At 32.9% G+C, this 24,254-nt stretch overlaps 2 protein-coding genes and 2 pseudogenes across 3 annotated transcripts in view; 1 reads left to right on the top strand and 3 right to left on the bottom strand.

Annotated features, from left to right (window-relative positions):
• The window catches only part of LOC125859461 (uncharacterized), an 819,298-nt gene that overhangs the window by 46,266 nt on the left and 748,778 nt on the right, over nucleotides 1-24,254 (bottom strand). The window lies entirely within an intron of this gene.
• The window catches only part of LOC125859444 (probable pectinesterase/pectinesterase inhibitor 51), a 578,280-nt gene that overhangs the window by 50,487 nt on the left and 503,539 nt on the right, over nucleotides 1-24,254 (bottom strand). The window lies entirely within an intron of this gene.
• LOC125858840 (uncharacterized) lies at nucleotides 8,610-10,178 on the bottom strand (annotated as a pseudogene).
• LOC125858839 (terpene synthase 10-like) lies at nucleotides 11,696-22,422 on the top strand (annotated as a pseudogene).

Raw genomic sequence — 24,254 nt, 5'->3', positions numbered from 1 at the left:
AAACCTCGGGACACAAAAGAAGGGTCAATCTAGACCAAACTCAACATTCCGGAGCTAACCGCACTGACGGAATTCTCATCCGAGCGCGTTTACTCAAAATGTTGACCAAAGTCAAACTTAAGCCAAAATTCAAAGGCTAAAACGCCTAATTGCACTGACTCACACTGAAAACCTCAGGAGTCATGTCGACCATGCTACTAGCCTAAAATGACCCTTTCGGAGCTGATGAAATCGTCAGAATTGGATTCCGATGTCATCTTCTTGAACTTTTGATCGAAAATGACCATTCAAGGTTCAAAAGCTCCAAAACACAAAAACTCACACCAAGACCAAACGAACGACCAGGTGACCGAACTGTCAGTCCCAGCAAGTCGTAAATGACTTGGGGTCGCTATAGGAACGCTCTAAACGACACACAGAAGGCAAGACACAAAAATGACCAAGAAGGTCATTACATTTCCATTCCTGGATTCATACCTGCGCTAACACAACAAAAACATTTAGAGACACAAGTTATTTTAAATTTTTTATTTACCTTATCATCAGTAGGCAATCTGCAGTGGATGTCTTTCCAAGCAACACATGACATTTTTTAAGGAACATTTTTTTGCCAAATCTTAGAGTCAATAGGTGCAAAAGGTTTTTTCTGTCTAAGGAGCCTCCAAGCTGATGAAACAGAGAAGTTTCCTGATTCAGAGAATTTCCAATACGGAGTATCCTCGGCAATAAGAGATAAGATTAACATTTTTCGATGATCTCTTTGATTTGATCAGGAGGATGAGGATTAAGGATTGTCCAGTCCAATTGACCTTGTTTGAGAACCTCTTTGATACATATATGTTGGCATACCAGAGTGTCTTCAGTTAGATCACTTAAAGACCCATGTTTGATTCAATTATCGAACCAAAAGTTGGTGTTTCCTTTCTTAACTTTCCACCAGATCTTATCATCCATTTCACCTCTCATTATTAACATAGCTTTTCGTCTATGAGATTGACCTTATTTTCATTGGACAGTAGTAGGGTGTTCATCTCTGCAGTACTTTGCCTTTAAGAAATTTGTCCATAAGGAATCAGTAGTTCTAAACTTCCACCACCGTTTTGCCGTGAAAGATTTGTAAGTGTTTACAAGCTTTCTGAAATTGGACCCTCTTTCATTGTATGGGTAACTTAGGTTTTCCTAAGATATCCAATCATATTTCCTTCCTTCTTTATTACCAGACCAATAAAACCTAGTCAGATAGGTCTCAATCATCTCAACAGTGCCTTTGGGAGGATGTACAACTGCAAGAGTGTGAACATTGAGTGCTAGTAGTACATGTCTAATAAGAGTAGCTCTTCCTCCAGACGAAAAGAGTTTAAGATGACATCCCTTGATCCTGCTGGTGATCTTGCAGATCATATCAGTGAAAATTTCAAGGATCTTCCTTCCTATATATATTGGACATCCTAAATATTTAATAAGAAGATGTTCATATCTCATATGAAGAATTTTCCCGACCCTTCTGATAGAAATTAAACAAGTGTTAGGAGCCATGGTGAAAGAGCATTTGTTTTTGTTAATCAGCTGACAAAAGACTCTTTCATATGTAGCTAGTGTCTTCAGAATAACATGGAGAGTGGCTTTTCTTCCACTACTGAAGATAATAGTATCATCTGCAAAAGATAGATGGTTAACTTGGGGTCCAGAAGATTACATTAAAAAACCAATGAAAGCAGGATCTCTATATAAAGCTTAAGCAATTTAGACAATAATTCAACCGAGAGTACAAAAAGGTTAAGTGAGAGAGGATCTCCCTGTATAACTCCTATTTTTCTGCTTTAAGAGAAGCCTTCTAGCTCGTTTTAAAGCGTTGAAGAGAGAGATAGGACATTCGAAAGATAGTTGTTGATAAGGCAGGGCACTGAAACAAGTTGTACCGAAACCATTCCGGTTCGTTCCGTTACCATTCTGGTTCGTTCCGGTCCGGTAGTATTCGGGACGGGATGGGATACATTGAACCGGTACACGAAACGGAACGGTATCATGATTTGGTACCGATATACCGGTACCGGTTCATTCCGGTTCATTCCAGTTCCGTTCCGGTCCGGTCTGGTACCGGTCTGATCCCGGTAAATTATTTTTAATTAAAATAAAAAATAATATTTTTGTCATTATTTACTTTTATTAACATTTCTTTTTTGTTTATTTAATTTTTTAAAATTACAAACTTAAGTTATTTAACTTACAAGTTATAAGTATAACTTAATAATTTATAAACTTCAAAAGATTCAAATCTTTAAAACTTATAACATAACTACATAAGCTCAAAAACTTTAAAAAAAAAGCTTTATTAAACTTAACTTACAAATTTATATACGTAAAAATTAAAAAAATATATCTTTAAAATAAACTTAAGTAAAATTATTATAAATTTTAAAACTTAAATACTATAAATTAATATAACTTAGAAAAATAAAAAAAAACATTCATATTTTCATAATTCAGAATAACTCAAAAAAAATAATTATTTTTTGAAATAGCTATATGTGCCGTCCCGTTCCGTTCCGGTCCGTCCCGATTCTATCCCGGTATATAGTGGGAGGGGACGGAACTGAGCCTCCATCTCGATAGTTCCGGTCCGGTTCATCCCGATACCGGTCAACAACCCGGTCAAACCGTCCCGTTCCGGTCCGGTACCGGTTCGTTCCGATCCGATGGGCCCATTCTGGTCCGGTGCCCAGCCTTAGTTGTTGAGGAAGCGATTTCCAACTACGAGTCAGTTTTCAAGCTAACTGAATGAGGCCTCTTTCAGATTTAAAGAAGCCATGTCTTCTTCCATTAACTAGCAGTGTGTACCAGTTATTAGATATGTACCTGTATATAAGATCAATCTAAGACTTTGCAAAGCCAAGTTTCCTCGGAATAAAGCAAAGAAAAGGCCATGAAACTCTATCATAGGCCTTTGACATATCAAGTTTAATCACAACATTACCCCATAACTATATTTGTTAATATCATTAACAATTTTCTGGGCTAACAAGATATTTTCGATTATGGCTCTTCCTTTAACAAAACCAGTTTGATTATGGCTAATGATGTTAGGAAGTATTTTAGATAGTCTAGTATTGATAAGTTTAGCAATGATCTTACTCGAAGTATTACAAAGACTAATAGGCCTAAAGTCAGTAAAATCTTGGGGGGAATTGACTTTAGGAAGCATACAATGCAGGTATGAGAGATTTTTTTTGGAAGGGTAGCACCTTGGAATAATGATATAATGGCCGCATGAATATCATTTTCTATAATTTACCAAGCTGATTGGTAAAATTTTCCATTTAGTCCATCTGGTGCACTATCTGGATCAATCGAGAAGATCGTGTCTTTTACCTCTTGAAGGGTAGGCAGGGAAGTAAGATTATCATTGTCCTCATTTGTGACCATCCTCTCTTTTGCATTAAGAACATAATTATCTTCTTCTATATGCTCAGCTTTGAAAAGATGAGAGAAAAATTGATTGCAGCATCTGCTACTTGCGGTGTTCCTTCCACCCAATTCCCGTCTTGAGCCTTAATCTTGTGAATAGTTAATATCTTCATCTTTTCCTTGATAACATTGTGGAAAAAGGTAGAGTAGTGTCTCCTTCTTCCAACCATTTAATTCTAGCTTTCTGGCTCAAAACTTTTTCCTGAATTTTTAGGAATCTAGTGTATTCAACTTTAGCTTTAGAGAGATTCATTTTGTTCTCCTGGGTATTGTTGTTGATAGAAGCCTCCTCTAGATCTCTGACGAGGCATTCTAGTCTTTAAGGCTCTTCATACAAATCACCAAAAGCAGTTCTCGACCAGCTACTAAGACCTTTAATAGTATTTTTAATTTTTTGATGTAGGACTTGCGAGGGGTTGCCTTCTTGACTAGGAGTCCAGTCCTCTTGGATGACAAACAAATACTTCTCATGATCAGCCCATATGTTCAGAAACCTGAAATATTTAATAAAGTTAGCGTTATCAGGGATACAACTAATTAAGAGAGGAGCGTGATCCGAACAAGTTCTAGTTAAGTGGGTAACAGTAGTTCCACTAAATTTGTCAAACCAATAAATATTGTAAGTAAGCCTGTCAAGTCTCTTCCAGATAGTGTTAGGAGGATCTCGATTGTCACTCCAAGTAAACTTGGGACCTAGATACCCTCCATCTTAGAGATCGCAATCATCTAGATAAGAGGTGAAATCATAACTTTCTTCCAGTCTAAAAGGGAGACCTCTGATTTTTTCCTCAGGACAAGTGATGACATTAAAGTCACCCACAACACCCAAATGTCATGTTATTCTGCTATAAATATCTCTCAAATCATCCCAAAGTGGTACTCGGAGTTTCTCATCACATTTTGCGTAAACGATATGAAAGTCCATAGAATTTTGTGGATGATATACATGTACCAAGACATGTTGTTCCTTGTCTTCAATGATATCCAAGCTATAATCAATGGACCAAAAAATCCAAATCTTGTTGGAGCAATTATGGAAACAATGAGTGTATCCTAATATCCTTCTGAATTTTTCAATTTTCCTCGAGTTCACCATGGGTTCTTGAATAAACATATAAGGAAATTTGTGTTGTCGTTTGAGAGTTTGTAGTCTCTCCAATGAACCTTAGACCCAATCCCCCTAATATTCCATGAGAGTGTATTAATCATAGGAAGTATTAGGGAGGGGTTGATATTTGTGATTTGTGAGTGGACTCAAGAGAATTGGTAAGTGTTATTTCTTCATTCAGTGACTCCCTCCTCCCTCTATGGGAGAAGTTGTTGTAGTATTCCACTTTGTGTTGAACTTGATTAGGGATATCTGCCTTAACACAAGTTAAAGAAGGCATGTCACCCCTAATTAATTCATCATCAGAGAGGGATGAGCTATATCTTCCTCTGCATTAACCATAGAGAGGTCTTGTTCACAATCTTTATATTCTCACTCAAGTTTAGTTCGAGACCAAGTAGAGGAGGGGTACCATATTTTTTTCTCTTCGGGGATCTTCTCTTTGGTTTCGAACACAACTTCAGTGGGGATAGATACAATAGAGGAAAATTTATTTTTCCTATCATAACTGTGATTAAATTTGATTTAATATTAGTTATATTAAATTGTATATTATTGAATAAGTCAAGCATTAAATTAAAGTATAGAAAAATTTGATGATGTACATTATTAATGTGAAATTTAATTACCCTTCATTGATAAAATTATATTAAATAAAAAATAAATAAAATTTACTTGTATATCCAATTGATATTTTTTATAAGCGTTAATAATGACATAATTTCTCTATATATAGTAAGTTATTAAATGATATTTATTTGCAAATATATAATTAAGTATGTTAAAATATAAATTAAAATTGAAAATACCACAAATACCTAATAAGATATACTATCAATTATTGATTATAACTTTCTTCCACTTTAAACTTATAAATTTATTTATATTTTCAATTATTTATTTATAAAAAATTTGTAAGTATAATTTAAACTTTGTCTACGTTTAATATGCTTAGTTATAGACATTATCTCATAGGAAGTGTAAGCATAAAATTTTCATGAATGTTGGGTGGTAGTGATTTATTTTAAATATATAAATAATTGTCATGTTTTACTTTTTAAGAGTCAAATTACATGAACTTTAGCGAATGTTTAAGATATATTTTATTACCGTATTAATATGAGATGAATTAAGAGTACTTTTGTAGAATTTATGAATATCTAAATGATATTTTAAATACTCAATTGAATTAATTATTTTTTTAAAAAAAAATTAATCAAATTGGAGAAAGACACAAAAAAATTAGGGTAGTGTCATGGTATCTTTTGTACTTCGGAAAAAGCTATAAAAAATTTAGCATTTATAATTCTGTGACTTAGAATATTTGTAGAATGAAATTTCAAGGAGCAACTATAAATGAGTGGGCATGAAATCTCATGGGGAGTTGGCATTAGGAGGGCAAGTAAATTGAATCTCATGGGGGATTGGGCACTTATGAAATTGTGCAATGGGTGGGTAGTTGTGTGAGAAATATGAATAGGGGGTTCAATGAATAATAACATATATAAATAGGAGATAATAATTAATATTGTTTAAAGAAATTTATTTGAATATCTTCTTGCGGCTTTACTTGCGAATAAATTGGTAAGAACATTCATTTTTATTTTTTGTATTTTTTGCAAGAAAAATCGAAAGTAATTTACTTGCGGAATTTAGATCCCTAGGTAAATTAGTTGGGAATTTTGAAATTCGCAGGAAATAATTACCTACGAAGATTTTACCTTCAGATTCTTTTTTATAGGAAAATTCACAGAAAACTTCTTTTCATGCGAATTTCATACGTAATCCCATAAAATATTCTCATGTAATTCACACTTTTCTTGTAGTGATCTTCATAATGTTAAGGCGTCCCAGAGAAATAAAACTCCTTGACAACACGTTCAGATGATCCTCAATGTTATCAAAGTCAAGAAAAACATGATGCATATCATAACCTCCAATTCTAATATTTCCTTTTCCTAGGATTATTTTGGTAAATTCTCTTCTAATGATGTCGATTGAAGGACGGATATGAGAGAATTTACCTATGATAGTCCATTTACCGGTTTGGGCGAGCATTTTGTTTTCTTCTTTGGAGAATGTCACCAGTGGTTTCCCGTTGAGGATTTCATGAGTTTTGGTTGGATCGGAGTCGAACCCTCGATCTTTTCATATTTGATTCGCTGTAAGGTTTGCGTAGGAGGGTTTAAGGCTTTCTGCCCCAGTGTTGCTCCATCCCGTAGGTAATGGATTTTGATTGCCGGAGCTTTGATGATTTTAACTGAGAGAATTTTCCGATCTCCTCGTTGGCAAGGGGGAAATTGATCTGTGTGAAGAGTGGGTCTTTGAGATTGTAGCGGGCAATTCTGTTGATTTGTACTTAGCGGGTCACCGAGGACCGGGAGGTCCACGGTGAGAAATATTCACCCAACAGCGATTTCAACGGTAAAGAAACGTCTACTTTTTTTCTAGAGAGAGAATTGAAGAGAGAAGCTAGAGAGTTTGTTTTCGACCACCAGACTTTACTAAGTGTCTTTACGGGTATACAAAATTATATTTTTTGATTCATTATTATGTATATATTTGATGATAGGCAAACACTTCCTTAGAATTTTATCATAAGAAAATAGATAAAAATAAGAATACAAAATAAGTGCCCACTTTTTTGAGCTCTTGACCGACACCTTTTTTGTCAAATTAATCAACATTCAAGAGTCTTCTTCATCGTGTCAAGTTAACACATGGATTTGATAATAGAATAATACTATAAAAAACAATGAAATATAAAAAATAATCTTGAGTTGAAATTTCATGAAACAAAAAACTTGTGAATTTATATTGACAAAAATGGAGAAATATCATAAAGTATCTTAAATTTTATAATTTAATAGTTGGGGGTTATAAATATGAAAATTTAAAAGTCATGAAATTAATTGTATTATTAAGAATAGAAGTTTAATAGATATAAGTTATAGAGGTGAAACTTTAAAAGTAAATAAAGAAGGAAAAAACATAGATAAAAAAAGATAAAAAGAAAGACTACACCTACGGTCCGTGGTCCCAACCACGGGCCGTGGGTGGCCTCCATCGGTGGCACCTGCAACTTCTGAAAAATGCTATTATTCCCCTTTCTCGAATCTGGGGTGTTACAACAATGAAAAACCTTACTAAGTATAAAAAGGAAGTGTATTAGTCAAGAATCCATAATCATAAATAAAAAGTTCAAGACATTGTGCAATTTGAGTCATAAATATGATGAATTGAAAGCAGATTTGATAACCCTAACTGTAGAATAATGTGCATGAAAAATGAGAAATCTTGGACATGAGAATGAAAAAAATCCTCAATGAATTCCTACATACTTTAGTGACGAAGTTTGACAGAAAATCTTGGAAGATGAACCCTACCTTTGGTGTTTCTTGAACATAGGAATGAGTGAGAGGGTTTAATTATGAAAACTGATTTCTTACGCATTTATGACCATTTAGATAACTTCCTAAAGGTTTTTAGAACAAATATACTCTTAAAAATTGTTGAATTTTTGGCCCAGCTTTGCGTTGGCTCTGTGTCGTGGAGCTGAAAGATGAAATTTCATTCAAGGGGGCAATGTGGTCAGCTTCCTCTCCATGTTGCGGACATGGTCGAGAACCTCCGCCTAGTTGGAGCGCCTCTGGTAATACAGACATAACTTTTTATTCCGGACTCAGATTGACAAATGGTTGGCGGCGTTGTAAAAAAGACTCGTAGACTTAAATTTGTTAGTTCATGGGTCTTCTAAATCTTCATATTTTAAGAGATATGGTTGTTTGAACTCATGTGAAAAACTTGGCTGATAAAAATATTTTGAACTTAGCTTGGTATTGAGATACCTTATGACCCTAAACAACATCTGATACACATACTATACATTGTAAAATGAACTTTTTTTTAAAAAAAAAAAAGCAAATTTACCACTAGATAGTGTCTAGCGGCCTTTTATTAAACATAAAAAAATATCAATAGGAACAAGTACAAGCAAGGGGGGATATGCCTTACCTTACTAATCCTAATGAAGTACCTAACTTCTGTTACTTAACAAGCATAAAGAAAATAAGAGCTAGAGAGAACTAAGTATTTTCTGATCATCACATAGTTTGTAATACACTCCATGATGATATTACAAATGAGGATGCTTAAATAATGTAAAAATATGTCAATCAAGAAGAAAGTTGAGTTATCAACCGCAAAATTTCTATTACAAAAGCATGAATTAAAAAAGATTGATTGCCCATCAAAAGTAACTTGAAGTATTTTTCTCTTGTATTCTTCTTCAAACCTATCCAACAACACTTGAAAATTCATACCTTCTTTATGAATTTATTGGTTCTAGTTGAACCTATTGATACTGTCAAATGGTTTTGCTTTGCCTGTCGTATCGGTAGGTGCCTTGGAACAAACTCCTTAGTCATTTTACCGTCCCAACTATGTTGTCTTCCATGTGTCTTCTTTTTGCTTTTGTTGCTTCCACTTCTTTGTTGCCTAGGTGATATATCCCCTTCCCTATCCACTCTATCAAAGCATATGCCCAACATATTTTCTTCCTCATCTTCATCAAGAGAATCCTAACCCAAATCAATTGTATTTGACACTAAGGCCCTTGACTCATTCTTCTTTGCAAGCACACATTTAGGCACAAATACGAAATCTTCTGAACTTAATTTGCTATTCAAAGCAGGTGGTGAGACCTAATTTTCTTGGATCAAATCGTTGTCATTCTCTGTTAACCTTACTTGCTTTCCAGTAGTCTTTAATAAAGCATCAAAGCTATTCGAACATAATAGGTCTCTTGAGGCATTACTAATATCTTGCCTCTTCTCACTGTCATGAAAATTTCCAGTCGGACCTTTTTCACTACATGTAGAATTATTTTGACTAGTCGGGGAAAGGATCCGACTACTAGTTGATGTTTTGTGTGCAACCACTCTCCAATTTTCAGTTGCATTCTCGTTTCCAACTTGCAAAACATGTTGCCGAGAAATTTCAGCATCTTCAACATCAGATGTATCCATTAGTTTTTGTCCTGAATCCATTAATTTTTGCCCTGAACCAACTCGCGGCGCATCAACCCTAACTCTTGGTGTTTCCCCTGCGTTTTTAGTTGCATTAGACATCAAATTCAGCCCAACTTCTTTTGATTGCACCTTATTAGTAGCAGCATGTTGGTTATTACAATCATCTTTATTTTCGGTAGTTGTTTGAACATCAATATTACTTATATCAACATCCATTGAGTCTGCACGATTTTGCTTAGAAGTGGCAGCAACCAATTGTCGATCTAAATAAGTAGTTTTACTTTGATTGACATCTACAATCTTTCTTTTTTCATTTATTTTTCTCTCGCATCACCTTGATACTTTTCACAATCGGTAGTACCTTTTAAAGCAACTTCAATGGTATCATCAATTTGTTTGTTATTTTGATTTCTTTTCGAGATCAAACGACAACTATCTTCATCATGACCTTGGCGCTTACAATAATTACAATACAAAGATAGATTATCATATACAATCTCCTGAAAATCCTCGATCAACTTACCAGATTTTCCATCCACAAACTTCAATCCTATACGATTTGGAAGCTTTTCCATTAGATCAAGTATTACCTTGATCCTAGCCGTGCTAGGTCTTGACTTGATTTGAGTAGATTTATCTATAGCTATTGGTTTCCCAACTGCTGATGCCATAGATAGCATAGACTTCTTTGCAAACAAATCTGTTGATAAGTTCGGTAAAGAAATCCAAAGCATAGCTAACGTCGTTTTCTCCTTAGGGTTATATTCAATGGACCATGAAAAAACCCTATGTTGGTGCTCCTCTCCATTGTAGAGAAGATAATTAACTGAGTGAGATAAAACTAATACATAATCTTCATATTGATCAAACCTCACCAAAATTTGTCTTGGAGCAAGTAAGCCAATTAAACAATTTCCCTTGGTACCAAGATGTTTCGGTAAAATTGACCTTAATACCTTCAAATCTGGCGCACCATGGGATAATTTAAACACCACTGCTTGATGTAATCCCTCTTCGATCATAAAGTCTTGCCTTTCCTCCATTGAAAACGTGATAGTAGGTTCTCCATGAATTATTTCGATTGATTTTACGATTGTTTTTGAATTAATTAGGGCAGATTTTTTATGATTTATAGTATTGGAATTGAAAAGGATGGCATAAGTGGTGGTTTGGGGTGGTGGGGCAGGCTGGACAGCCTCGAAAGGAGGTCGTCCAGTGGCCGTAGCAGCCATGATAGCTGCGCAGCTGCTGCCTATGTAGGAGTCAAACCCTAGATCGGCAGTTCTTTTTTTTGGTTGAGCCTTTGTAAAGGAACTCAATATGCATGTACAACTTAAAAATAACCGAATTCAAACATATACGCGTACAGAGGATAATTAAAAAAAATTCTTAGAAGTTGTGGGGCGTCACACACTTGTATGACCATTTGTCACATACTTTTTTAGACTAAGTTGATGGACACTAGTCCACATCTCACTCATAAAGGGTGTCAAATGAATTACTCCCTTTATTTGACTTTATGTCATTTAGTATAACTTGGAATAAAGTCTAAGAAAAAAAGCCTTTTGAAACTTGTGTTATAAAATAAATTATTTTATTAAGGGTAAAACGAATATTTTAAAGTTAAATTATTATCAAATATATGAATGTGGTATTCTTTTGAGATTGACTAAAAAGAAAGCAAGTCATATAAATTGAAACAAAACCATAGTAATTGTGTGAAATATATATATATATATATATATATATATGTTCAATTTTACTTGTCCCCTATGTCAAATTTTTATTTTTTATTTTTACTTGTCACTTTTAATTTATCAAAAAAAAAATTTCATGTTTTACCCTCAAAATTAATTATTTATTCTCCAAATCATTTTCCAAACCTAATTACTTAATACCAATTAATAAGGTTCCAAACCTAATTACTTAATACCAATTAATAAGGTCTATGTGGTAAAATAGTCATGCCAATCATTAATTTTTAATAGGCGTGTGTAGTGACAAGTAAAAGTGAAGATAGAGAATATAATTTTACCAACACGGTCTATAAGTAAGGCCTCTTGTTTTTCAGAAGTATTTAATTTGTTCAAAAATGGAAGCAAGGAGGCCAGGGAACTATGGACCAAGAATTTGGGATGATGACTTTGTGCAATCACAAGCTAGCATTTATGTGGTAAAATTAAGCCATCGAAATTTTTTAATGTATGTGGTGTAATCTCACAAATATAATTTGAAAGGGTGGTGTATATGCAATTTTATTCGTACCTGAAAATAAATTCTTTAACATTGTTAGTTATTAACTTATGATATATGTGACAGGGAGAAGAATACTCAAAGCAAGCAGCAAAGCTCAAAGAAAATGTGAGGATGATGCTTAATGATAAAGATATGAGAGCATTAGATCAACTTGAGCTTGTTGATAATTTACAGAGACTTGGCATACACTATCACTTTGAGGCTGAGAATTGTTAGGATCACTTGTAAGTTGTATGGAGTACTCCAACTTCGACTCCTCAGACAAGAAGGTTATCAAGTTCCTCAAGGTACGTGCATGACATATGATTTCTGAGATATCGCACAATTAATAATTTTGATCTTTGAAAGTTATTTTTCTTATTAATTTCAATTTTCTTTAACAAGGAAAACTTGTTTTTTTGAGATAATAACTATATATTCCTTGCGTCTCAGTTTATGTGATGTTTGGCTTGGCACGAAGTTAAAAAAAAAAAAATTTTGAAACTTGTGAGCTAAAATAAGTTATAAGTATTTGTGTAGCTATAAATTGTTACTCCCTCTTTCCCTAATTACTTGCCTAATTTTCCTTTTTACTTATCCTTTTATACTTGTCCATTTTGATAAATCAAGAACTGACAATTTTTTTTACCTAGTATATACTTTCAATTAATTACTTTGAAAAAAGGTAAAACTTTTCGAAAATCTTAAATTTTTAATTCATCCACTTCATAATTAATATGGGTAAAATGATAAATTCACTATATCAATCATTATTTTCTTAATAGGTGTATCAATTTAAAAATGGACAAGTAATTAGGGACATAGGGAAGGGAGTAGTATACTGTGTTCAAACCAGAAAATATATATTACTACTTAAAAAACAGAAATCAGAAATTCTTAAAGAAGAAAAGAATGAATACCTCTTCTTTTAAGGCTTCTTAAATAAATCCAACACAAATCATCTCATTTAACGATAAAATTGACATTTTAAAATTAAATTGTTACCAATTATAGAAATACATCATTATTTTTGAAACTGACTAAAAAATAAAGTGTCACGTAAATTGAAAAAGAGATGAGAGAGTATTAGTACTTGAGTGACCAAATAAGAAATCAAACTCTATATATTTCTGAAGATCTCAGATAGTATTTTCTTAATTGACCCTATTTATTTTTTCGTTCTTAATTAATTAATTATAGAGGTCTTTAGTATATTTATGGATGAGAAAGGCAGTTCAAAGAAATCCTTTGCATGAATAATATCAACTGGCCGGGGTGCTTAGTTTGTATGAAGCTTCATACCTTTCCATTGAAGATGAAAGCATTATGGACATGGCACAAAAATTCTCCACTCATAATATGAAGAAATATCTAAAGCAAAAAATGGATGATCATGATGAGAATAACATTCTAGTTAAACAAGTGAGCCATGCTTTGTAAATGCCACTACATTGGAAGGTGCAGAGACTAGAGGCAAGATGGTTCATAGATAATGCGTATGAACAATCAGAATGTTTTAACCCCATTCTACTTCAGCTTGCTAAATTAGATTTCAATATGCTCCAAGCTATATATTTGGATGAACTAAAACAGCTTTCAAGGTTAGTCATATATATATTTCTTCTGTCCAATAATAGTTGTTTATTATTGACTTGACACATCTCTTAATAAACAATAAATAAAAGGGTAATTTTACTATATCACCCTTTGAATATAATAAATACAATGTCTTGAAAAATGTAATAGGAAAATAATTATAATTAATGATAAGTGTAAATTAGGAACTCAGTGTAAAATTGTCTATTAATTTTATAAAATGGACAAGTATTGTTGGACATTCCAAAATAGTATAATGAACAACTATTGTTAGACAGAGGGAGTACTTCCTCTAGTTCATATTAAATGAATTGTTGGACTTATTTTAGTTCAAAATAAGTATATCATTTAAAGTTCAAGAGAATTGTTAGTACTTATTTTTTGTATTTATTACCTTCATTTAATTAGGTTCTTTTTTAACAAAAAACTTGAATACATATTGTTTAGGAAAAATTCTTTTCGCCAGAATTTGGTCAGAATGGTATTTTACCTATGTTATTTTACCTTTTTAAACATTTTTATCCTTTTAAGTTTAGTACATTTTAACTAAAAAATGAAAAAAAGATTAGTTTATTTTAAAATATAAAAAAAGATAATATAATTTTTTTAAAAATTCTAGCCAAATTTTCTGGTCATTTAGCATTACCCGTTTGTTTATATTTTTCACCTTTTTTCTTCTTTTCTTAGGTGGCACGAAACTATGAATTTATTAGAGATGATGGGGTTTACAAGGGATAGATTAGTGGAAATTTATTTTCTGGAATGTTGGATTTGCTTTTGAACCAAACTTTTGGTTCTGTCGAAAATGGATAGTAAAACTTGGTGAATTAGTTACAATCATTGACGACATGTATGAGCTTCATGGTACCTTGGAAGAACTTGTGCTATTCACTGATATGGTTGACAGGTTTGTTTCACAATAATATGATACTATCTTTGCCAAGCAAACTACTCATAACGCATATGACTAATTTGTTTCGCGAAGATATCATTGCAAATAGCAAATTATAATAGTACTTCCTCCGTCTCATATTAGATGAGCATTTTACTAAAAATATTTGTCTCATATTATTGCTGCTTCACGTACTAAATTTGGAAAGAATTAATTAATTTTTTGTCATTTTACCCCAACAATTAATATGACATTTGAAAGTTTAAACAAACTTTGGAGATCCAACAATTTCTTTTTTCAAGAGGCTAGTCAATATGAACAAAGGGAAAAATAGTAAAGTTGATCAATCTATTAATGATTTCTTAATTACCTTGTAAAATAGAAAGTGCCCATCTCTATATATTTTATATGAAACGTTGATATCTAATACTCCCTCCGTCTCATTTTATGTGAGGTAGTTTGACTCGACACAGAGTTTAAGAAAGAAAGAAAGACATTTAAAACTTGTGGTCCAAAATGAATGATAGAAATTTGTATTGCTACAAATCATTTCATTAAGAGTAAAATAGACATTTTATAGTTAAATTGTTACTCCCTCCCTCCCATTTTATGTGGCAACATTTGACCAGACACGGAGTTTAAGAAATAAATGAAGACTTTGAAATGTTTACCAAATTGCCCTTTAAAAAGTAGACTTTTTTTTTCTCTCCTCATAAATGTATTGAAGTATTATTTTAAGATTAAGTGGGACCAACAAGGATAAAAGAGGAATTGTACTTTTATAAACTTGCCATATAAGGAAATGTGACATTTTTTTTGGGACTGACCAAAAAGGAAATGTTGCCACATAAAATGGGACGGAGGGAGTACTTAATATAGAAATGTGTCATTCTTTTTGGGACTGACTAAAAAGAAAAATAAGTCACATAAATTGGGACAGAGGGAGTAATATATTTTATATGATACGTGTAAAATAATTGTTTCATCACTCTCATTATAGATGGGATGTCAATGCAATGGAGCAGCTACCAAGCAGCATGCAAATGTGTTTTTTTAGCTCTTTTTAATTCTGTGAATGAGTTAGCCTATGACATTCTAAAAGAACAGGATATTAATATCCACCCTTTTTTAAGAAAATCCGTATGAGCATTAATTTTATACATATCGCTTGCATTGTTATGAAGAATTTCTTGTTATGTCTTTTGAATATTAATTATTTTTACATTGACATATTTCAGTGCATAGAACTATTTAAAACTTATTTGGTGGATGCGAAGTGGTACTATGAGTATGATAAATACACTCCAAGTTTTAAGGAATTTTTGGACCATGGTTGGGTTTCAATTGGTGGTCCTTTGGTAATTAACCTTTTCTACATTTGTACCATGAATCCTATTAAAAAAGATGACTTGGAACTTCTTGAGCAAAACCCTCCTTTAATCCAATTGCCATCGCTCATTGGTCGTCTTGAAGATGACTTGGGAACTTCTCAGTAGGGGTAGGGGTGTACATGATCGTGTTGGTTCGGGTTTTTCAAATATCAAACCAAATTATTTGTGTCGGATTTTTAAATTTATAAACCAAACCAAACCAATAAAACTCGGGTTTTTTAACCTCAGGTTTTTTCGGGTTTTTCGATTTTTCAGGTTTTTCCGGTAAAGTATTCATACAAACATAGAATTTACTTGTATTTCAAATATTTCTTTAGTCCTACCAAAATACAACTATTTAAGATGTTTCTTAAAACTATAACACAATATGATATGATTAATGACACTAAAATATCCAACAAGAATAATAATAATGAAATCGCGTAAAACAAATATTGCAAATTAACAAGTCATAATGAAAATGATCATAGTTTAAAAGTACTAAATCATGCTAAAATTAAGTTTAATAAGTATTAGTTACATTACTAAATATTAAAGGAGATTAAAATTAGATTATGTATTTTAATTGTTAAATCAATGTAAAACTAAAGAACAAATATTCAATATTATTGTCATTCTTAGTGTTGAATTGATTTTCTTTTTGCATGAGTATTAATTTGATTTTGATTTAAGCTTTATTATAATTACCAACATCTGTGGACTATAATCTTTATTAGCCCATTCATAATTCTAAGTTTCAAACTTGAAATAATATATTAAAATATAAAAACTATGAAAAAGTATAAGAAATATTTAAAAATTATATCAAAGTAAATATTTTTATGTATAAAATAAAATTTTAAAATTATATATATAATGTCGGGTTGGTTTGGTCTCGGGTTATTTTTTTTTTTAGTTAAAACCAAACCAACCCAAATATAGTCGGGTTTTTTTTTTCAAAACCAAACCAAGTCAAACCAAACCACTAGTCGGGTTTTTTTTTTGGGTTAACTCGATTTGCGGTTTGATTCGGTTTTCGGTTCGGTTTTGTACACCTCTACTTCTCAGGTAAATACTTTACTTTTTTTTATATGATTTTAACTTTTATATACTAATAAAATATTGTTCTGCTCAATGTGTCGCCCGTTAACTTCGAAAAAAAATTATGTATATATACTTTTAAGATATGACATATTTTATCAAGCATCTTTAAACACTAAAATTGATTGGGTTCACTGGTTTAATTGACACGCACTTGTGCTGTTTGAGGTGAGGGATTGGGTTCGAACCCCATTAATAATAGGGTTGCGACTTCATGATTCAAAGTGAAGTTCAAAATTTATGTAGAATATATAATCATTAAATTTATATCCATACGTTAATGCATTAACTAAAATCCTGAATTCGCCTATGATTCTGATTAGTTATAATGATTTTGTGTCATGATTCTTGTAGGATGAAATAAAGAGAGGCGATGCTCCAAAATCAATTCAATGTTACATGATGGAAACAAAAAATTCTGAAGAAAATGTTCGAGATTATATGAAGGAATTAATCGGGCAAACATGGAAGAAAATGAACAAAGTAGTAATGGATAATACTACGTCTTTCTCTAAAGATTTTGTTAGAATTTTGCATGTACCAATATGGGGATTGGTATGGTAAACTAGACGGGGAGACAAAGAGGCGCATATTATCAGTACTTTTTGAATCAATTCCTCTTTGATAAATTTCAATCATGACTATTGTAACTATTTTAAATTTACATTCCGCCTAAGAATTCAAGTTACATGTATTGATAATAATATGTTATTAATATAATTTAAGTTTTATGTATTCATAATGTTACATTTTACGGCAAATACACCATTTTATTTTAAAAGAATAAATAAAAGTTCATGTGAAGACGAGAAGTGGAGCGAAGAAGAGAGCGAGTAACAAAGTAAGGTAGGTAGTGGGAAAACAAAAACAAACAAGGACTTAAAAAAGAGGTTACAAATGTTGATGTGTTCTAATTTAAAATTTGGGGGTATTTGGATTTTGGATTGAATTTCAAACCTAGTTTATTGAAGTTCGAAGTTACAATCGAATCATATCAAATTTGTATTATAATTGTATGCTCTGTTTGTATGATTTTATTTTTTTAACTTTGCATGTGTGTTATATTTATATTAAATATATATATGAAAGTTGTATACAATGTTGTTGTATTTGTGTTAAATTTCTAAAATTTTGTACGATTATATACATATATCATAGCAATGCTACACATTTTTTATACACGAAAATAGTGAGCGAAATTCTAAGTCTTGAGTGGGACAGAGGCGGAGCTACGCTGTTGTGAGGTGTCCAATTGGACACTCTTCGTCAAAAAATTATACCGTATATACAAGTAAAATGATACACAAATTAAGAGGTTAAATAACATATTCGGGATAAGGCTCAAGTACCCCCTAGACAATGACCAAAATCTCAGAGACACACTTTAACTAAACTAAGGTCCTATTACCCCCAAACTCATTTTTAAAATAATCTTATACACCTTTTGGCTTATGTGGCTCACTCTGTGTTTCCACTTAGGTGGGGCGCATGGGAGATGTTTGGAAGCCACGTACAGCAAAAAGGTGTACAAAATTACCAAAAATTTGAGTTCAGGGAGGTAATAGGATCTTAGTTTAGTTAAGGTGTGTCTCTGGGATTTTGATCATAGTCTAGGGGGTACTTGTGCCTTATCCCTTCGGAACACCCTTGACACAACAAGGTGTTGCAGCCAAGTGGTTTCAAGTGCTATTGAAAGAGCCAATTCTTAAATCGTTCTCGTGCTCAAATCTCACTAGCAAATGATTTAATTTAAAGTCAATAAGCAAATCCTAAAAATTCTATAGAGCAAAAACGGCTCCATATATAATTTTCTTTTAAAAAAAACTCGTTTGATTGTACTCTTCACTTTCCATGTCTTGTTATTGTTTCACTAGAGCTTGATGGAAGCTTGAAGCGTAAAAGTGATTTTATTATAAGTTGAATTTTCTCCTCTCTTTCTCTTATTTTTTCCTATGTCTGTTCACTTCATATTAAGTTAAACACATGGGCGGATTTAAGTACATCCAAGGTGTGTCATGTGACGCGGCTTCGTCGAATTTTTTTTGAAATATATAAAAAATTAAAAAAAAAAAACTAAAAGGTAAAACAACTAAAAGGACACTCATTACAACAGAATGCTCCTAGCTAAGGTGGCAGAAGCACTACACACAAAGCTAAATGTCTCGAGTTTGCGATACCCTACAGGGTTAGCTATTTTTCTTTCGTTTTTATTCGTGTTTTTTTTTTTTCACGTTTTTTTTGTTTTCTTAATTATTTTTTTTTAAATTCAAAAGAGTTCATTAAAAACTACCGACTCACGCTAATTCATTTTAAAATCTAACTATTTTTTTAAAAAAAAATTAAAATAAAATTCAAATTCTTTGAGTCCTTCTTCAATTAGAATTATAGTTAAATAAAAATAGTGTTGACTCCTATCCTTGTATTTGTATATTTCTGACTTGTGAGTTTCTTCAATTTTCTTTTCGTTCTTGTTCATGAATCATCGCTATTCGGCATCTCGAATCTCCACATCATATTAGTATTTTTTTGCTATTCTATTTTTTATTATATGCTTGAATTTTTATTTTTGTTTGTTCATAATAATAATTTTATTAATCATTTATTTGCAATATAATTAGTTGAATAATGTTGTATAAAATTTTATATAATAATATGAAGATATGAGTGTTTAATTTAATATTTTAAAATATTATCTAATTTAAAGAGTAGACAAAAAAATTTAATTTAATCAAAATTTTATATTTTTAAGAAAAATACTTTTTCATAAAGTTCATTATTAATGGGTCTCAAATTTTTGGAGCCCTAAAGCAAAATCTTTATTGATTTTCTTCTTGAGTCATTCTTGTCCCTTTAATGGTGACACCGCTTACACCACATGAACATTAAAGTTAGATATTATATAGTTTGATTTTAAATTTTGAGTAGATTTATTCATAAAAGCTTCTGTAATTTTTTGTAAACTGAAAATTCTTGCTATATTTCATAAATATGGGTCTGATTTTGCATAGTATATATGGGTGATTCTCCCCCTCTGATATAAGCAATTGAGTTGTTCGTTAAAGAGAAAATTTCAAAAATAAAGAGAGTATGCACCGCATTTTGTAACTAAGGGAACATATGGTCAAGTAGAGGTAGAGTTGTAGTACTTTGTCAAAAAAGTAGTAGTAGAGTAGAAGTAATTTAAAACTGTTTGTAAATGAAGAAACTCAAAGTTAGATACATAAAATTATCTAAGAGAGAATAATCTTCATTGATTGATTATCAAAGACTACTAAGTACAAAGAGTAGAGGTGTTACATATAGCTCTTCCTCTTGATCAGTAACTGACATTTTCTAACCATCAAGTTCACAGACTGTTATAACTAACTCTGTGAACTGACTAATCTACCCTTATCCATTTTAGCAGTCCTAACAACTTTAACTAACTCCTTAACTGCTTCCTCATATCTTTACATCACAATACTCCACATCAAGCTAGGAGGTGTAAACATGTTCAACATTCCTAGCTTGGATAAAAGATACCCATGTTGTAGTTTAGAAAATCCTTTTGTCAAGATACCAGCAGGTTGTTTTTGAGTAGGAAGGTAGTCTACCTTGATTAGGCCCTTTTGTAGTCTTTTCCTTATGAAGTGATAGTCTATTTCAATGTGTCTAGTTCTTTCATGATATGTTGGATTTGCAGAACTGACATGACAGTTGAACTTTAGCACCCACTTCCTTCAACATTCCAAGTAGCCATACTAACTCAGACATAGTATTAGAAGCAAGACTTCTATACTCAACTTCAGTTAAGCTCCTTGAAATCATAGTTTGCTTCTTGGCTTTCCATGAGACTAAAGAGTTACCAATCTTAACCATGTAGCTTGTAACAGCCTTCCTGGTAAGTGGACAAGAAGCCCAGTCTACAGCACAATATGCAGTAACCAGTCCATCTGAACAACTTGCCAATAACAACCTGTCTAGGTTGTCTTTTTAGGTATCTAACTATTTTAAGTGCAGTATCCATATGAGACTTCTTTGGTTGCTGCAAGAATTGGCTCAAGATTTGAGTGCTAAATGATATATCATGTCTTGTGATGTTGAGATACAATAGCTTGCCTATTATTTTATGATATATTGCATGATCCACCAAGTGGATCTTCTGAGACCTCTTGATTTATGTTCACATGCTCATCATAGTATTTGGATGTTAGTTTGACATTGATGTCAATGGGAGTTCCTGTAGGCTTAGTTGTTGACCTATCAACTTTAGATATAAGTTTAAGAGTATATTTTCTTTTATGCATAAGTATCCCTTATGTTGCCCTGGTGAAGTCAATGCCTAGGAAGACCTTAAGCTCACTTAAGACCTTCATCTTGAAAGCTTGTTATAGTGCCTTCTTTGTCTCTTCTATCAACTTCAAATTACTTCCAGTTATCAATATATCATCCACATACACAAGTACAATAATAATTTATTCTTCTGGTTTGTTGACTAATAAGGAATAATCATGTTGGCTTTATTTGAACTTCAGTATGATGAGAGCTTCTGTCAGCTTATGGTTACACTATCTTGGAGCTTCTTTAAGTCCAAACAGTGACTTTGTCAGTCTACGCACCTTCTCTCATTGACTGACAAATCCCTGAGGTAGCTGCATGTGAATTTTATCATCTAGATCACATTGTAAAAAGGCATAAAAGATATCTATTTGATGAATATGCAGCATCTGGAGGCTGCAAGGGACACTATAGTTCTTATTGTCACCATCTAAACCACAAGAGAAAAAATTTCCTTATAATTCATCCCTTCCTGCTGACTATAACCCTTAGCCACTAACCTTGCTTTGAACCTTTCTATTTCCTCTATTGATTTGTTCTTGACCTTCTATATCCATCTACAATCTATAGGCTTCTTTCCTTGTGGTAAATCAGTAATTTCTTGAGTCTTATTGGTTTCAAGGGCCTGGATTTCAGCCTTTATAGCTTAGACCAAGGTCTAAAAAGGCCATATTCGTAGGGTATGTGGATGGAGTAAAAGGGTACAAGCTTTGGTGTTTTTCTTTACTCAAGTTTGTAGTTAGTAGAGAGGGAAAATGCATAAGTACCCTCCCAACCGATGCTCGAAATTTCAGAGACTCACTTATACTATACTAAGGTCCTATTACCCCTCCCCCCGAACTTATTTTATAAATAATTTTCTACCCCTTTTCTGCTTACGTGACACTATCTTCTGGGTCTAACGCGTATTGACAATTTTTTCAAGCTATCTGATTGATAGTGCCACGTAGGCTGAAAGGGGGTAAAAAATTATTTATAAAATAAGTTCGAGGGGGGGAGGTAATAGGACCTTAGTATAGTATTAGTGTGTCTCTGAGATTTCAGGCATAGGTTGGGGGGTACTTATGCATTTTTCCTCGTAGAGATGTTACCTTTGATGAATCTGATATACTTGATCCTCGTAAAGATTCTATGGAGTTATCAGAAAATGAAAACAATGAGCAGGTGGAGCTACCGGTTGAGCTTACCAAGGAAATGGATCAAGAGATTCAAGTTAATGAGTCAAAAGATGCAAATTTTGAAGAACTTGTTGTCAATGAACCATACACAATTGCGAAGGAAAGGAACAAAAGGAAGATACAACTGTAACGTCCTTTAGAGCAAGAAAATCTGATTACATATGCGATCGTAGCTGCATAAGAAGAAATTAAGGATCTCAAACCCTCCTTGTATGTTGAAGCAACTTCTTGCAAGGATGTTGCACAATGGAGGATACCCATAATAGAAAACATGGAGTCTCTTCACAAAAATGAGACATGGGTTTTAGTTGAAAGGCCAAAGGAGAAGAAGGGTAGATGAATGCAAATGGGTCTATTGAAAGAAAAAGGGTATTCCAGAAGTGAAAGACGCTAAGTTCAAGGCAAGATTGGTTGCAAAGGGTTTCAGTCAAATGGAGGACATTGACTACAATGGCATCTTCTCTCCGGCCATGAAACATAGCTCAATTCATGTGCTATTAAAATTGGTTGCACAATTTGATTTGGAGCTTCAACAACTTGATATCAAAACTGCTTTCTTACATGGTGATCTAGAAGAAACAATCTACATAAATCAGTCTGAAGGTTTCCTAGATGAGGGAAAAGAAGATCATGTATGCCAACTGAAGAAGTCTTTGAATGGTAATCAATCCCCTAGACATTGGTACAAAAGGTTTGATGCATTTATGACTACACATGAATTCTCGAGGAGTGAATTTGATAGTTGTGTGTATCACAAGAAGATGTCTGGTAAGTCTATGATTTATTTATTATTTTATGTTGATGATATCTTTATTGTTGCTAACAACATCACAGAGATAAACTGTTGAGCAAGGAATATGACATGAAGAATTTAGGAGTTGCAAAGAAAATCCTTGAACTGGAGATTTCAAGAGAAACCAATGTTGTACATCTTTCTGAGAAGTGGTACATCAAAAAGGTTCTTGAGAGATTTAATATGCATATGAGCAAGCCTGTAAGTACACCGTTAGCTTCTCATTTCAAGCTTTCTAAGTTACAAATGCCTCAATCTGTGGATGGGGTGGAGCATATGTCAAAGGTTCATTATGCTAGCACAGATGGTAGCATTATGTATGTTATGGTGTGCACACATCCATAAATTGCTCAATTTGTAAGTATAGTAAACATGTACATGACAAATCTAAGAATAAGGCATTGGAAAGTTGTCAAGTGGATATTGAGATATCTCTAAGGAGCTTCTGATATTGGACTAACCTTTCAAAAAAAATGAAGGTATTTCAGTTCTCGATTATGTTGATTCTAACTATATAGGGATCTCGATTGAATAAGGTCCACAACTAGATATATTTTTACTCTCATTGGCAGTGTTGTTAGTTGAAAATCGACTTTCATGTCAATTGTCGCTTTGTCTACAACAGAGGCAGAATATATGGCAGCAATAGAGGTAGTGAAAGAAGTTATCTGGTTGAAAGGTTTGGTGGCAGAATTGAGTTTGGTTCAACTGGAATCATTTGATTAAAATCAAAGATTTCATGAGTGCACCAAACACATTAGTGTCAAATTCAATTATTTTCGAGATATCGTTGAAGAGGGAGCTATCAAGGACGATAAAGTTATCACAGATGATAACGTTGCAGACATGTTGACCAAGATAGTTCTGCTTGTCAACATTGCACACAATAAGGACTTAGCGGGAGTATGCATCAATTGATGCAACTGTAGGAGAATAAGTGCTAGGTCGAGCTAGTGTGTTCAACAAAGGTTTGATTATTCTTATTTCTTACACTGGATTGCCAGTAAGCTTAGAAGTTTTGGCCGGAGTTGTTCATATGCATGCTCGAAACGCAAACCAATGTGGAGATTGAAAGAGTTGGTTTGGTCCTTGTGGGGTTAAACCCAATGGAAGAAATCTCATGTACTACTTTACTTGGCTAGGAGTTGAATTAAACTTGGAGAGCAAGC

Source organism: Solanum stenotomum, chromosome 3, assembly GCF_019186545.1.
Source record: "Solanum stenotomum isolate F172 chromosome 3, ASM1918654v1, whole genome shotgun sequence".
Taxonomy (NCBI): domain Eukaryota; kingdom Viridiplantae; phylum Streptophyta; class Magnoliopsida; order Solanales; family Solanaceae; genus Solanum; species Solanum stenotomum.
This window is presented reverse-complemented; position numbering and strand designations above follow the sequence as displayed.